This window comes from Meriones unguiculatus, chromosome 11 (assembly GCF_030254825.1).
Source record: "Meriones unguiculatus strain TT.TT164.6M chromosome 11, Bangor_MerUng_6.1, whole genome shotgun sequence".
Classification (NCBI taxonomy): Eukaryota; Metazoa; Chordata; class Mammalia; order Rodentia; family Muridae; genus Meriones; species Meriones unguiculatus.
The window spans coordinates 91,590,826-91,603,941 of NC_083359.1; the positions used below are offsets into that span (position 1 = coordinate 91,590,826).

The 13,116-nt window shown below is 48.3% G+C and overlaps 2 non-coding genes across 2 annotated transcripts; both read right to left on the minus strand.

Moving 5' to 3' along the window:
- Nucleotides 1-5,832: 5,832 nt before the first annotated feature.
- Nucleotides 5,833-5,903, minus strand: Trnag-gcc (transfer RNA glycine (anticodon GCC)). The gene has a single exon. It is a non-coding gene; the product is annotated as a tRNA-Gly (tRNA).
- Nucleotides 5,904-6,414: 511 nt separating this feature from the next.
- On the minus strand, nucleotides 6,415-6,497 carry Trnal-cag (transfer RNA leucine (anticodon CAG)). Its single transcript has one exon. It is a non-coding gene; the product is annotated as a tRNA-Leu (tRNA).
- Between the last annotated feature and the right edge of the window lie 6,619 nt (nucleotides 6,498-13,116).

Sequence of the window (13,116 nt, forward strand, 5' to 3'; positions counted from 1 at the left end):
CGATTTCCCTTCCAGTCCCCAGAGCTGCTCGGGCAAGCGGAGGCGAAGCCAGGAGGTTGTTTCTTGGGATCCTTGGCCGCAGGGGTGGGGAGGAGTGGGGACGCTGGTGTGAGGGTGAGTCAGGAAGTTGGAGTGGAACCTCTTGCCCAGCGGTGATGTTCACTGCCTGGTCCCCTCGGTCCGACCTGTCCGGGCACTCCGGGGCAGAGTCGGATCCTCAGTGCTGAGCAGTGGGATGACTCCACCTCATGCAGAGGCACAGTGGGAGGAGCTGGCAGACCCCGAGGAGCACAGACTCTGTCATTCCCTCACTACAGTGGGGATGGCGTCCTGGAAGGAGAGGCTGAGAGGGGACATTCCTGAAGGCTCACCCTAAGTTGCAGCCCCACCATGACCGGAAGGGGTCCTGGGAAGCAGCCCAGGCTTGGCACCCAGGCTTGACATTTCAGAGGGTATATGAAGGGCTGGGCTGTATGGTGATTGGTGCTTGCTGTTTTAAAATTAGGTTGTGGTTTGTTAAGTCGTTATAAATTGACAAAGGAGAAGTAGGAGAGGGACAAGAAGAGGGAGTAGAAGAAAAAGAAATAGAAAATGGAGATGAAATACAAGATGAAGAAAAAGGAGAAAATGTAGAGGGAAAGAAGTAATAGAAGAGGAAAAAGGAGAAGGATATGAAAGAGAAGAGGAAAAAGAAGAAGCAGAAATAAAAAAGGAAGAAGGAGAAAGGTAGGGAAACATTAAGAAAGTAATATAATTAAAAAGAGGAGGAGAAGCAGAAGGAGGTGTAAAAGAGAAAGAAGGAGAAAAAGAATAAGAATTAGATCTGGGAACCAAGATGCCTGTGTTCTGGCCTCTTTCTGGCCAGCAGCACAGCAGGGTCAGCACAGTGACCAGCAGAGGGAATTCTGGGCCCTAAAACACCATGGAGTGTTTTTCCCAGGTGAGGGGACCCCACAGTGTGAGATTCAATCACTTCAGGTCACCCAGCTAAACCGGGGAAGAGTTCCCGGATCCCGCCAGGTGTTGGGTCGCTATCCTTGAGCCACACACCATTGTGCTCTGATCACTGTCCCAGATGGAACTGTGGGCTTCACAACACCAGAGACTGGGATTTCTCGTGGAGAGAAAACCCCACAGAGCAGGAAGCGATGGGGACCGACTTTAGGTCACCCAGACAATCCCTGGGAAAGGACACTGGGTCCGGCGGGCTCCCAGCACTGAGTCCAGAGTGGGGTGCACAGCAGCCAGCACAGAGTCCTGCCTGTGAGCACGGCTCACCGTCCCAGACAGAACTGAGGGCCCCAGGGCACCAGAGACTGAGTTTCTCTGTCGGGTGGAAGCCCACAGTGAGGGGAACAGCAGGTCTGACCTCAGAACACTCAGCTGACACTCCTCCTCCCCCAAAAAGTTCTCAGGAAAAGTTCTCTGGTTCCTGCAGGTGCCCAGGTGCCCAGTAGCCAGAAAGGCAGAGCCACATGTCTGTGCCTATGTGTTCTACTCGCCATCCCACACAGAACTGCAGACCCCAATACACCCCAGTCTGGGTGTCCCTGTCGGGAGGAAACACTACAGCAGGGAAAACATGAGGTTCAACCCTCAGGACACTCATTACCAGAAAAGTTTCTGGGCTCCCACAGGCTCTGGGCTCTGGTTTCTACTGCACATATGAGTGCTGTGCTCACCTGCCATTGATTACGCCTAGGATGCTGGTGCACACAGCTCTAACCTCAGACCTACAAATGCCTGAGATCCATTGGAGCAGCCCTCAGATACTGCTCCAAGGTGTGACCAGTTATCCCTAGCCAAGCTGAAAAACCACGGGACTCCCTGGATCTTCAAGAGGGCTGCACCCAGCAAATGCAGCTCAAGAGCAGCAGCAGCAGCTCACTGAATTCAGAGCAAGAAACCCAGCAGCAGGGCAGCCATCTCCACGACTTCTCATGATGAGAGATGAAAGGAGAGCCTTCCTGAACACCACAGTTACCACACAGGTCCACACGCCTGAAATGAACTGTGACAATTCCTGAGAAGCACCACCATTCAGTTGACCATCCCCAAAAAGCTGAGGAGATTTTCTTCAGAATAGAGGAAAAAGGAGATTCCCATCTCCAAGGCCCAGAAAATATTTTCAACAAAATCATAGAAGAAAATTTCCCCAACATAAAGAAAAGGCCTATAAACATACAAAACAACTGCCTACAGATTGGGAATGGATCTTCATCAACCCTATATCTGACAAAGGCTAATATCCAGAATATATAAAGAACTCAAGAAGTTAAACAGCAACAAATAGTAATCCAATTAAAAATGGGGTACAGAGCTAAACAGAGAATTCTCAATAAAGAAATATGGAATGGCAGAGAAACACTTAAAGAAATGCTCAAGATCCTTACTCATCAGGGAAATGCAAGAAAAAAATGACCCTGAGATTTCACCATACGCCCATCAGAATGGCTAAGATAAAAAACTCAATGACAACACATACTGGAGAAGCTGTGGAGAAAGGAGAAAACTCTTCCATTGCTGGTGGGAATGTAAACTTGTACAACCACATTGGTAATCAATCTGGTGCTTTCTCTGACAATTAGGAATAGTGCTTCCTCAAGATCCAGCTATACCACTCCTAGGCATATATCCAAAAGAGGCTCAAGTATACAACAATGACATTTGTTCAACCATGTTTGTAGCAGATTCATTTGTAATAACCAGAAGCTGGAAACAACCCAGATGACCCTCAGGTGAGGAATGGATACAGAAATTGTGGTATATTTCCCCAATGGAATATTACTCAACAATAAAAAACAAAGAAATCATGAAACTTGCAGGCAAATGGTGGGAACTGGAAAAGATGATCCTGCATGAGGTGTCCCAGAATCAGAAAGACACACAGGGTATATACTCACTCATAAGTGGATATTAGACATATAATATAGGATCAACCTACTAACATCTGTACTCATAAAGAAGCTAATCGAGAAGGAGGACTCTGGCTAAGATCCTCAATCCTCATTCAGAAAGGCAAAGAGGATGGACATCAGAAGAGGGAGAAAACAGGGAATGGGACAGGAGCCTACCACAGAGGGCCTCTGAAAGACTCTACCCTGCAGGGTATCAAAGCAGATGTGAGACTCATAGCCAAACTTTAGGCAGAGCACAGGGAATCTTATGAAAGAAGTGGGTAAGAACTGGAGAGGACAGGAGCACCACAAGGGGAGTAACAGACCAAAAATTCTGAGCACAGGGGGCTTTGCTGAGACTGATACTCCAAACAAGGACCATTCATGGAGAAAAACTAGAACCCCTGCACAGATGTAGCCCATGGCAGTTCAGTGTCCAAGTGGGTTCCATAACAATGGGAACAGGGACTGTCTCTGACATGAACTGATTGGCCTGCTTTTTGATCACCTCCCCCTGAGGAGGGAGCAGCCTTACCAGGCCATAGAGGAAGACAATGCAGCCACTCCTGATGAGACCTGATAGGATCAGAAGGAAGTAGAGGAAGACCTCCTCTTTCAGTGGACTGGGGGAGGTTCATGGATGGAGAAGAGGGAGAAAAGGTGAGATTGGGAAGAGAGGAGGGAGGGAGCTACAGGTGGGAAACAAAGTGAATAAACTCTAATAATAAATATATATAAAGGAATAAAAATAGAAGAAATACATTTTAAAAAAGGAGAGAAAGACGTGCCAAGAGGAAAAGTTGAAGAGGAGGACAAGGAGGATGAGGAAAGGGAGGAAGAGGAACAGGAAGAGAACACGGAGAAGAAAGAGGTACAAGAGCAGGAAGAGGAAGAGGAGGAGGAAGAGGAGAAGCAGTCTCCTGATGGTGAAGATGAAACTTGCCCCTAGGAGCTGAATGCACCTCATCGGCATGCAGAAGTCCAACCATTAGGCCACCCCCTTTCATCTCTATCTTCTTTTCTCTCCTCTCTAGTGTTAGCAGGTTGAAGGAGAAGAAGAAAAGGATGGAGAAGAGTGGAAGAAAGAAGAACCCAGAAACGTAGCAGGAGTCCAGTCATAGAGAGTCAGGGAAGTGGCACCCACAAGACAGCCAGTGAACAGGAGATGTCAGACCCTGGTCTTTGGAGTGTTAGACTTTGGTTTTGCTCTGCTGTGTCTGCGATTGTGTCCTGATTCTTCTTCCCTCTTGATGTGTTTTACTTGGGAGTAGGAGTTGAGGGTGGTGGGGTTGTTCGTGGAAGCTTTATAAATTTGGTTTTGCAGGAGCTCAGAGTTGACACAGTTATGACACTAAGGAATTGTAGGGGACTTGGGCTTTGAACTTTGAAAGAGAATCTGTGGGGTGCTGTTGCCTTGACCCATGATTGATGTGGGAGTGCGGGAGTGGGTGTGGATGTGGGAGTGGGTGTGGGTGGTTGGTGCCGATCCTTGGGCAGATGGTCCTGATTTGGGTACTAGAGCAGGCTGAGCAGGCTAGCAACCAGGCCTCACCCATAGCCTCTGCATCAGTTCCTGTCTTCTGGTCCAATCCCGCCCCCCATCCCCAACCCCTAAAAACCCTCCCACTCCATTCCATTCATTTCCTTACCCCCCTCCCCCGAATATGGTACTTATGAGCTATAATAAGAAATGAATAATTCTCACTCAAGTTGCTTTTGGTCAGGGTGTTGGATGCCAATAGCAAGATCAACTAAGATTTCGATCTTGGATCTGGTACTAGTGCTGCTTGGTCACCAGGACCACCAGAACCAGGACCAGCAAAAGCAGAACCAGGAGCAGCAGCAGCAGCAGCAGCAGCAGCAGCAGCAGCAGCAGCAGTAGGGGAAACGGCCCCATCCCCCTGCAGCACCACCCTGTCTCTCCTGCTCAGCTGTCTGCTCTGAGCTGTGACTGCACCCCAAAGACAACCCTAGACCCGCTGGGCTCTCTTTCCCACAAAGATGCTGTGGTCCATCCACTCCCACTCGCCTTTGTCCAAGGCAGAGAGCAGGCTCCTCGGGCTGACAGGGGAAGTGGCCAGGCAGTTGCCTGCGGTGAGAAAGGGCCTTTCTGCGGGCAGGTGGGCAGGAGGTAGGCGGGTGGTGAGTCTCGGTGACTGAGGGGTGAAAGCTTTCCTTGGTGATATCCTAGCGCAGTCCAGGGCACAGAGGGGTCGGCCGGAAAGAAGGGACACAGGGTGCAGCTGCTGGGAGGCTGGAGGAGGTGTGCGGGACAGAGTCTATGGCAGAGGGAGCTAGCTAGAGAGGGCTTGCAGGCCCGGGGGTGAGGATGCCCGGCACAGCAGCCAGAAGGAGGCCAGGTCTCAGAATGCCATTGTTAGTTCATGACCCTTGTGCCTCCCTGGGCACATCAGCGCATCAGCTTCCCTTTGCCTTTGTATGGGAGTGTCTCTCTGTCTGGGTCTGAGTCTGTCTCTCCCCCCAGCCCACCCATCCGTAGGAGCACGAGGACACAGGACACAGAGGCCCAAGAGTTCCGGTCTGCATACCTCCAGATCCAAGAAAAGAGACCCAGAGGATTAGGCGCCCTGCTGTGGATCCACACTCCATGCCCCCCTCGCTCCAGTAGGGAGAAATGATGGCTCCTGGCAAGAAGGCACCCTCTTGGTCACGCTGACTTGCCTCTGAGCAAAGGAGGCACAAATAGGGACTGGAGAAGAATCCATTGGAGAAGGGGACGCTGTGTGGGGATGGCCTTCTAGGCTGGGAGTCCTGAGGTCTGGGTGGGGTAGTGGTCACCTCTGGTCGGAGCTAGGGGCTAGTGGCACTAGTGTGTCAGGGGAGGCCAAGAATGCAAGTGCTTTGAAGTGGACTGCGAAGGGAGTGGGGGCTGTGGGAGAACAAGGCTCAGAGGTCTCCAAAAGGAGCATATCTCTGCATGGGCCGGGAATCGAACCCGGGCCTCCCGCGTGGCAGGCGAGAATTCTACCACTGAACCACCCATGCTGTGCACACACTCTCCACCTGACGCACCCACAGCCTGTGCGCCTCGGCAGTTTCAGCACCGCGACCTGCTCTTTCCCCGACAGAGTCTGAGGGATGGAGCCTGCAGGCCAGGGCGAGGGCCGCGGAGAGTCCCGGCTCCGGACCGACGCCTGGGCCGCTCGTCACCCCTCCCCGGGCCGCCCAGGCCCCAGAAGCCACCGCCACCTCCGACCCTGCCGCCACCTCCGACCCCGCCGCCAACGCCCTGGAGCTGGCGTCCGCGCCTCTAGGCTCCCGTGCGGGAAGCGGGGGCGGGAGGAGAGCGGGGTCCAGGGCACCGGGCAGGGAGGAGGCCGTCGGGGGCGCAGCGACGCTCACGCGCACGCAGCCCAGACTGCGATGCCGCGGGCCCCGCCTCGCGCCAGCTCCGCCCACTGCACCACGCCATCCCTCACTCCAAAGGCTCCGAAGCAGCAGAAGTTTGCACAGATCTACGCAGGTGCGGTCTCTCGGGAGGTCAAAAAGATAAGGTTGTCAGGAGTGGGATTCGAACCCACGCCTCCAGGGGAGACTGCGACCTGAACGCAGCGCCTTAGACCGCTCGGCCATCCTGACCACAAAGGAGCAGTCCCGCTGGTCCAGGACTCGACTGGGCGCTCGTGCGGGCTGGGAGCCTTGGCTGTGGGCCTCGCCCTCTGACCGCCGACCGCCACCCGCTGCGCCCGTCCCTGTGTCTCCTCATCTTCATCGTCGTCCCTCCAGGTCCCGACAGGTCCGCGCTGTGACCCCGCAGGGCTCCCCGGCGAGTGCGAGCAGCCTGGACGGCGGCCGTCGGCGGGGCCCCGGGCGCTGCTCCGCCGTCAGCCCCGGCTCTGCTGCCCGGAGGCGCAGGGGCTCGGCCACACGCGGTCATGGGGCCGCGGCTTCCCGCCCTGGGGGAGGAGGCGGTGGCAGCTTCGCGTCCTGGAGGCTCCCGGGCTGAGCGCGGAGGTCGTGGTCGTCGGGGACGGAGCCGAGGGCGCCTGTGGGAGTTGAGGCCAGAGTGGGAGTCTGCGTTGTGGTCCTCGTTAGCATAGTGGTGAGTATCCCCGCCTGTCACTCGGGAGACTGGGGTTTGATTCCCCGACGGGGAGGCCTGGTGATATTTTTAGCCAGACGGTTGGCCCAGCGACTCTGCCCCTTGGGCCCGAGCTCCATGCCCGAAGGCGTGCGTCCTCAGCGGCTGCCAGGCCCCCAGCCCTCGAGCTCCATGTCTGGCGCCTCTAACCCCCCTCAGACACCCCCCACCCCCAGGCAGCGAGTGTGGGAAGGGGCAGGCGACGCGCAGGGCCCTAGCGGTGGGCACAGACAGGTCAGAGTAAAGGGCTGGAGGAAGGGTTTCTAAGCAAATGGACCCAAGAAGCAAGCAGGAGTAGCCATTAAAAATCTAATAACAGAGACTTTCAACCAAAATTAATAAAAGAAGATGGGGAAGGACACTTCATACCCATCAAAGGAAAATTCCACCAGGAAGACATCACAATCCTGAACACCTATGCCCCAAATACAAGGGTACTGACATTGTAAAAATAAAACATTAATAAAACGTAAGCCACACAGACATTTCCACACATTAATAAAGGGAGACTTCAACACCCCACTCTCAACAAAGGACAGGTCAACACAACAGAAATTAAAAAAAAAAAAAAAGGAAACAATAACTCTAAAAGAGGTCATGAATCAAATGGACCTAAGAGACATCTACAGAATCTTTCACACAAACACAAAAGAATTTGCCTTCTCAGCACCTCATGGAACCTTCTCCAAAATAAACCATGTAGCTGGTCCCAAAACAAGCCTCAACAGATACAAGAAGATTTCAAATAATCCCTTGTATCCTATCTGATCAACAGGGACTAACGCTGGACCTCAACAACAACAACAGAAATAGCAAAAAGCCAACACACACATGGAAACTGAACAACTTGATACTCAATGACAGCTGGATCAGGGAAGAAATAAAGAAAGAAATTAAAGTCTTCCCAGAATTCAATGAAAATGAAGACACAACATACCCAAACTTATGGAACACAATGGAAGCAGTGCTAAGAGGAAAGTTCATAGCACTGTGTGCCTTTGAGAAGAAATTGGAAACATCTCATACAAACAACTTAACAGCACACCTGAAATCCCTAGGGGGGAAAAAGAGGAGCAGACACATCAAAATGAGCTGACGGTTGGAAATAATCAAACTCAGGGCAGAAATCTGTAAATTAAAAACAAATAAAACAATTCAAAGAATCAATGAAAGTAAGGGCTGGTTCTTTGAGAAAATCAACAAGATAGACAAACCCTTAGCCAAGCTAACTAAAGGCAGAGAGACACTATCCAAATAAACAAAATGAGAAAGGAAAAGAGGGACATAATGACAGACACTGAGGAAATCCAAACAATCATTAGGTCTTACTTCAAAAGCCTACATGCCACAAAATTTGAAAATCTAAATGAAATGGACAATTTTCTTGTTAGGTTCCATTTACCAAAGCTGAATCAAGATGAGGTAAATCAAGTAAATAGTACTATATCCCTTATGGGAAAAAAAAAAAAAAAAGCAGTCATCAAAAGTCTCTCATCCAAAATATGCCCAGGCCAGTTGGTTTCAGCTCAGAATTCTACTAGACCTTCAAAGAAGAGCTAACAGTAATTAATACTCTTCAAACTCTTCCACAAAATAGAAACAGAAGGAACACCACCAAACTCATTCTATGAAGCCACAGTCACAGTCACCTTGGTACCTAAACCTCACAAACACCCAACAAAGAATTTCAGGCCAATCTCTCTTATGAACATTGATGCAAAAATACACAACAAAATACTTGCAAACTGAATCCAAGAACACATCAAAGATATCCACTCTGACCAAGTAGGCTTCATCCCAGGTATGCAGGGGTGGTTCAATATACGGAAATCCATCAATGTGATCTGCCATATAAACAAACTGAAAGAAAAAAAAAAACATGATAATCTCCTTAGATGCTGAAAAAACATTTGACAAAATCCAACATCCATTCATGTTTAAAGTCTTGGAGAGATCAGGGATACGGGATACAAGGTACATACCTGAACATAGTAAAGGCAATATTCAGCAAGCCTATAGCTAACATCAAACTGAACGGAGAGAAACTTAAAGCAATCCCACTGAAATCAGGGACAAGACAAGGTTGCCCACTCTCTCCATATCTCTTCAGCAGTTCTTGAAGTCCTGGCTAGAGCAATAAGACCATTAAAGTAGATCAAGGGGATACAAATTGGAAATTATTTGTATCACTATTTGCAGATGAAATGATAGTATACCTGAGTGACCCCAAAAATTCTACTAGGAAACTCCTACAGCTGATGAACACTGTCAGCAAAGTGGCTGGATACAAAATTAATAACAACAAAACTGAGTAGCCCTCCTGTATATAAAAGACTGAGAAAGAATTAGGGAAGCAACACCCTTCACAACAGCCACAAAGGACATAAGGTACCTTGGTGTTTCCCTAACCAAGTTAGTCAAAAACTTGTATGAAAAAATTCCAGTCTCTGAAGAAAGCATTAGAAGATATCAGAAGATGGAAAGATCTCCCGTGCTCAAGGCTTGGCAGGATTCACATAGTAAAAATGGCCATCTTACCAAAAGCAATCTACAGATTCAATGTAACTCCCATCAAATTACCGACAGAATTCTTTTTTTATTTTTTTATTTTAAATTTTTATTTTTAATATGAGTTACAGTTTATTCACTTTGTATCCCAGCTATAGCCCCCTCTCTCATTCCCTCCCAATCCTACCCTCCCTCCCTCATCTCCTCCCTGTCTCCTCTTTAAGTCCACTGATGGGTAAGGTCCTCCTCCCCTTCCATCCTATCCTAGCTTATCAGGTCTCTTCAGGACTGGCTGCAATGTCCTTCTCTGTGGCCTGGCAAGGCTGCTCCTCCCTCAATATGAGGGAAGGTCAAAGAGCCAGCCATTGAATTCATGTCAGAGACAGTACCTGTTCCCCGAACTAGGGAACCCACTTGGATACTGAGCTGCTGTGGGCTACATCCGGGCAGGGGTTCTAGATTATACCCATGCATGGTCTTTGGTTGAAGAAACAGTCTCAGAAAAGACCCCTGTGCCCATATATATTTGGACCTTGTAGAGCTTCTGTCCTCTCCAAGTCATATTACCTCCCCACCCATTCTTTCATATGATTCCCTGTGCTCTGCCCAAGGTTTGGTTATGAGTCCCAGCATCTGCTTTGATACACTGCTAGGTAGTCTTTCAGGGGCCCTCTGTGGTAGGCTCCTGTCCTGTTACTTGTTTTCTCCTATTTCCAATATCCATCCCATTTGTCTTTCTAAGTGAAAATTGATCATCTTACCCCAGGTCCTCTTTCTTGTTTATCTTCTTTAGGTGTACAGATGTTAGTATGTGTATCCTATCTTATAGGTTTAGTATCCTCTTATAAGTGAGGGTATCCCATGTGTGTCTTTCTGCTCCTGGGATACCTCACTCAGGATGGTCTTTTCTAGATCCCACCATTTGCCTGCAAAGGTCATGATGTCCTTGTTTTTCCAACAGAATTCTTTACAGACCTTGAAAGAAAAATTCTCAACTTCATATGGAATAACAAGAAACCCAAAATTGCAAAAACAATCCTCTACAATAAAAGATCTTCTGGAGGTATCTCCATCTGTGATCTCAAGTTGTATTATTTAGCAACAATACCAAAACTGCATGGTATTGGCATAGAAACCGACAGGTGGATCAAAGGAATCGAATAGAAGACCCTGAAATAAATCCACACACTTATGGACACCTGATGTTTGACAAAGAGGCCAAAACCATACAATGGAAAAAAGATAGCATCTTCAACAAACGGTGCTGGTCTAACTGGATGTCTACATGTATAAAAATGCAAATAGATCCATACTTATCACTCTGCACAAAACTAAAGTCCAAGTGGATCAATGACCTCAATAAAAAACCAGATATACTAAACCTGTTAGAAGAAAAAGTGGGGAAGAACCTTGAACTCATTGACACAGGAGACAACTTTCTGAACAGAACACCAACAGCACAGGCTCTAAGAGCAACAATCAATAAATGGGACCTCATGAAATTGAAAAGCTTCTGTAAAGCAAAGAACACTGTCGTCAGAACAAAATGACTGCCTACAGATTGGGTAAAGATATTCACCAACCCTAATAATGTGCAGAAACTATAAAGAACTCAAGAAGTTAAACAGCAACAAATCAAGTAATCCAATTAAAAATGAGATACAGAGCTAAACAGAGAATTCTCAATAGAGGAATATGGAATGGCAGAGAAACACTTAAAAAATGCTCAACATCCTTACTCATCAGGAAAATGCAAATCAAAACAACCCTGAGATTTCACCATAAGCCCATCAGAATGGTTAAGTTCAAAAACTCAAGTGACAACACATGCTGGAGAGGATGTGGAGACAGGAGAACCCTCCTCCATTGCTGGTGGGAATGTAACCTGTACAACCACTTTGGAAATCAATCTGGTGCTTTCTCAGACAACTAGGAATACTGCTATCTCAAGATCCAGCTATACTACTCCTAGGCATATATCCAAAAGAGGATCAAGTATACAACAAGGACATTTGCTCAACCATATTTGTAGCAGTTTTATTTGGAATAGCCAGAACCTGGAAACAACCCAGATGCCACTCAGTTGAGGAATGGATGCAGAAATTGTGGTACATTTACCCAATGGAATATTACTCAACAATCAAAAACAAAGGAATCATGAAATTTGCAGGCAAAAGGTGGGAACTGGAAAAGATGATCCTGCATGAGGTATCAGAAAGACACACAGGGTATATACTCACTCATAAGTGGATATTAGATATGTAAAATAGGACAAACCTACTAAATTCTGTACACCTAAAGAAGCTAATTGAGAAGGAGGACTCTGGCTAAGATCCTAAATCCTCATTCAGAAAGGCAAAGAGGATGGACATCAGAAGAGGGAGAAAACAGGGAATGGGACAGGAGCCTACCACAGAGGGCCTCTGAAAGACTCTGTCCTACAGGGTATCGAAGCAGATGATGAGACTCATAGCCAAACTTTAGGCAGAGCACAGGGAATCTTATGAAAGAAGTGGCTAAGAACTGGAGAAGACAGGAACTCCACAAGGAGAGCAATAGACCAAACATTCTGGGCACAGGAGTCTTTGCTGAGACTGATACCCCAAACAAGGACCATTCACGGAGATAACCTAGAACCCCTGCACAGATATAGCCCATGGCAGTTCAGTGTCCAAGTGGGTTCCATAGTAATGGGAACAGAGACTGTCTCTGACATGAACTGATTGGCCTGCTCTTTGATCACCTCCCCCTGAGGAGGGAGCAGCCTTACCAGGCCATAGAGGAAGACAATGTAACCACTCCAGATGAGACCTGTTAGGATCAGAAGGAAGGAGAGGAAGACCTCCTCTTTCTGTGGACTGGGGGAGGTTCATGGGTGGAGAAGAGAGAGAGAGGGTGAGATTGGGAAGAGAGGAGGGAGGGAACTACAGGTGGGAAACAAAGTGAATAAATGTAATTAATAAAAATATAAAAAGAATAAGAATTAGAAGAAATACATGATAAAGAAGAAGAGAGAGATGTGCTGAGAGGAAAAGTTGAAGAGGAGGACAAGGAGGATGAGGAAAGGGAGGAAGAGGAACAGGAGGAGAACACGAAGGAGTAGGAGGAGAAAGAGGAGGAAGAGGAGGAGGAGGAGGAAGAGGAGAAGCAGTCTCCTGATGGTGAAGATGAAACTTGCCCCTAGAGCTGAATGCACCTTATCAGCATGCAGAAGTCCAACCATTAGGCCACCCCCTTTCATCTCTATCTTCTTTTCTCTCCTATATAGTGTGAGCAGGTTGAAGGAGAAGAAGAAAAGGGTGGAGAAGGGTGGATGAAAGAAGAACCCACAAACGTAGCAGGAGTCCAGTCATAGAGAGTCAGGGAAGTGGCACCCACAAGACAGCCAGGGAACAGATGGCAGACCCTGGGCTTTGGAGTCTTAGACTTTGGTTTTGCTCTGCTGTGTCTGCGATTGTGTCCTGATTCTTCATCCCTCTTGTTGTGTTTTACTTGGGAGTAGGGTTGGTGGTGAAAGCTTTATAAATTTGGTTTTGCAGGAGCCCACAGTTGACACAGTTATGACACTAAGGAATTGTAGGGGACTTGGGTTTTGAGCTTTGAAAGAGA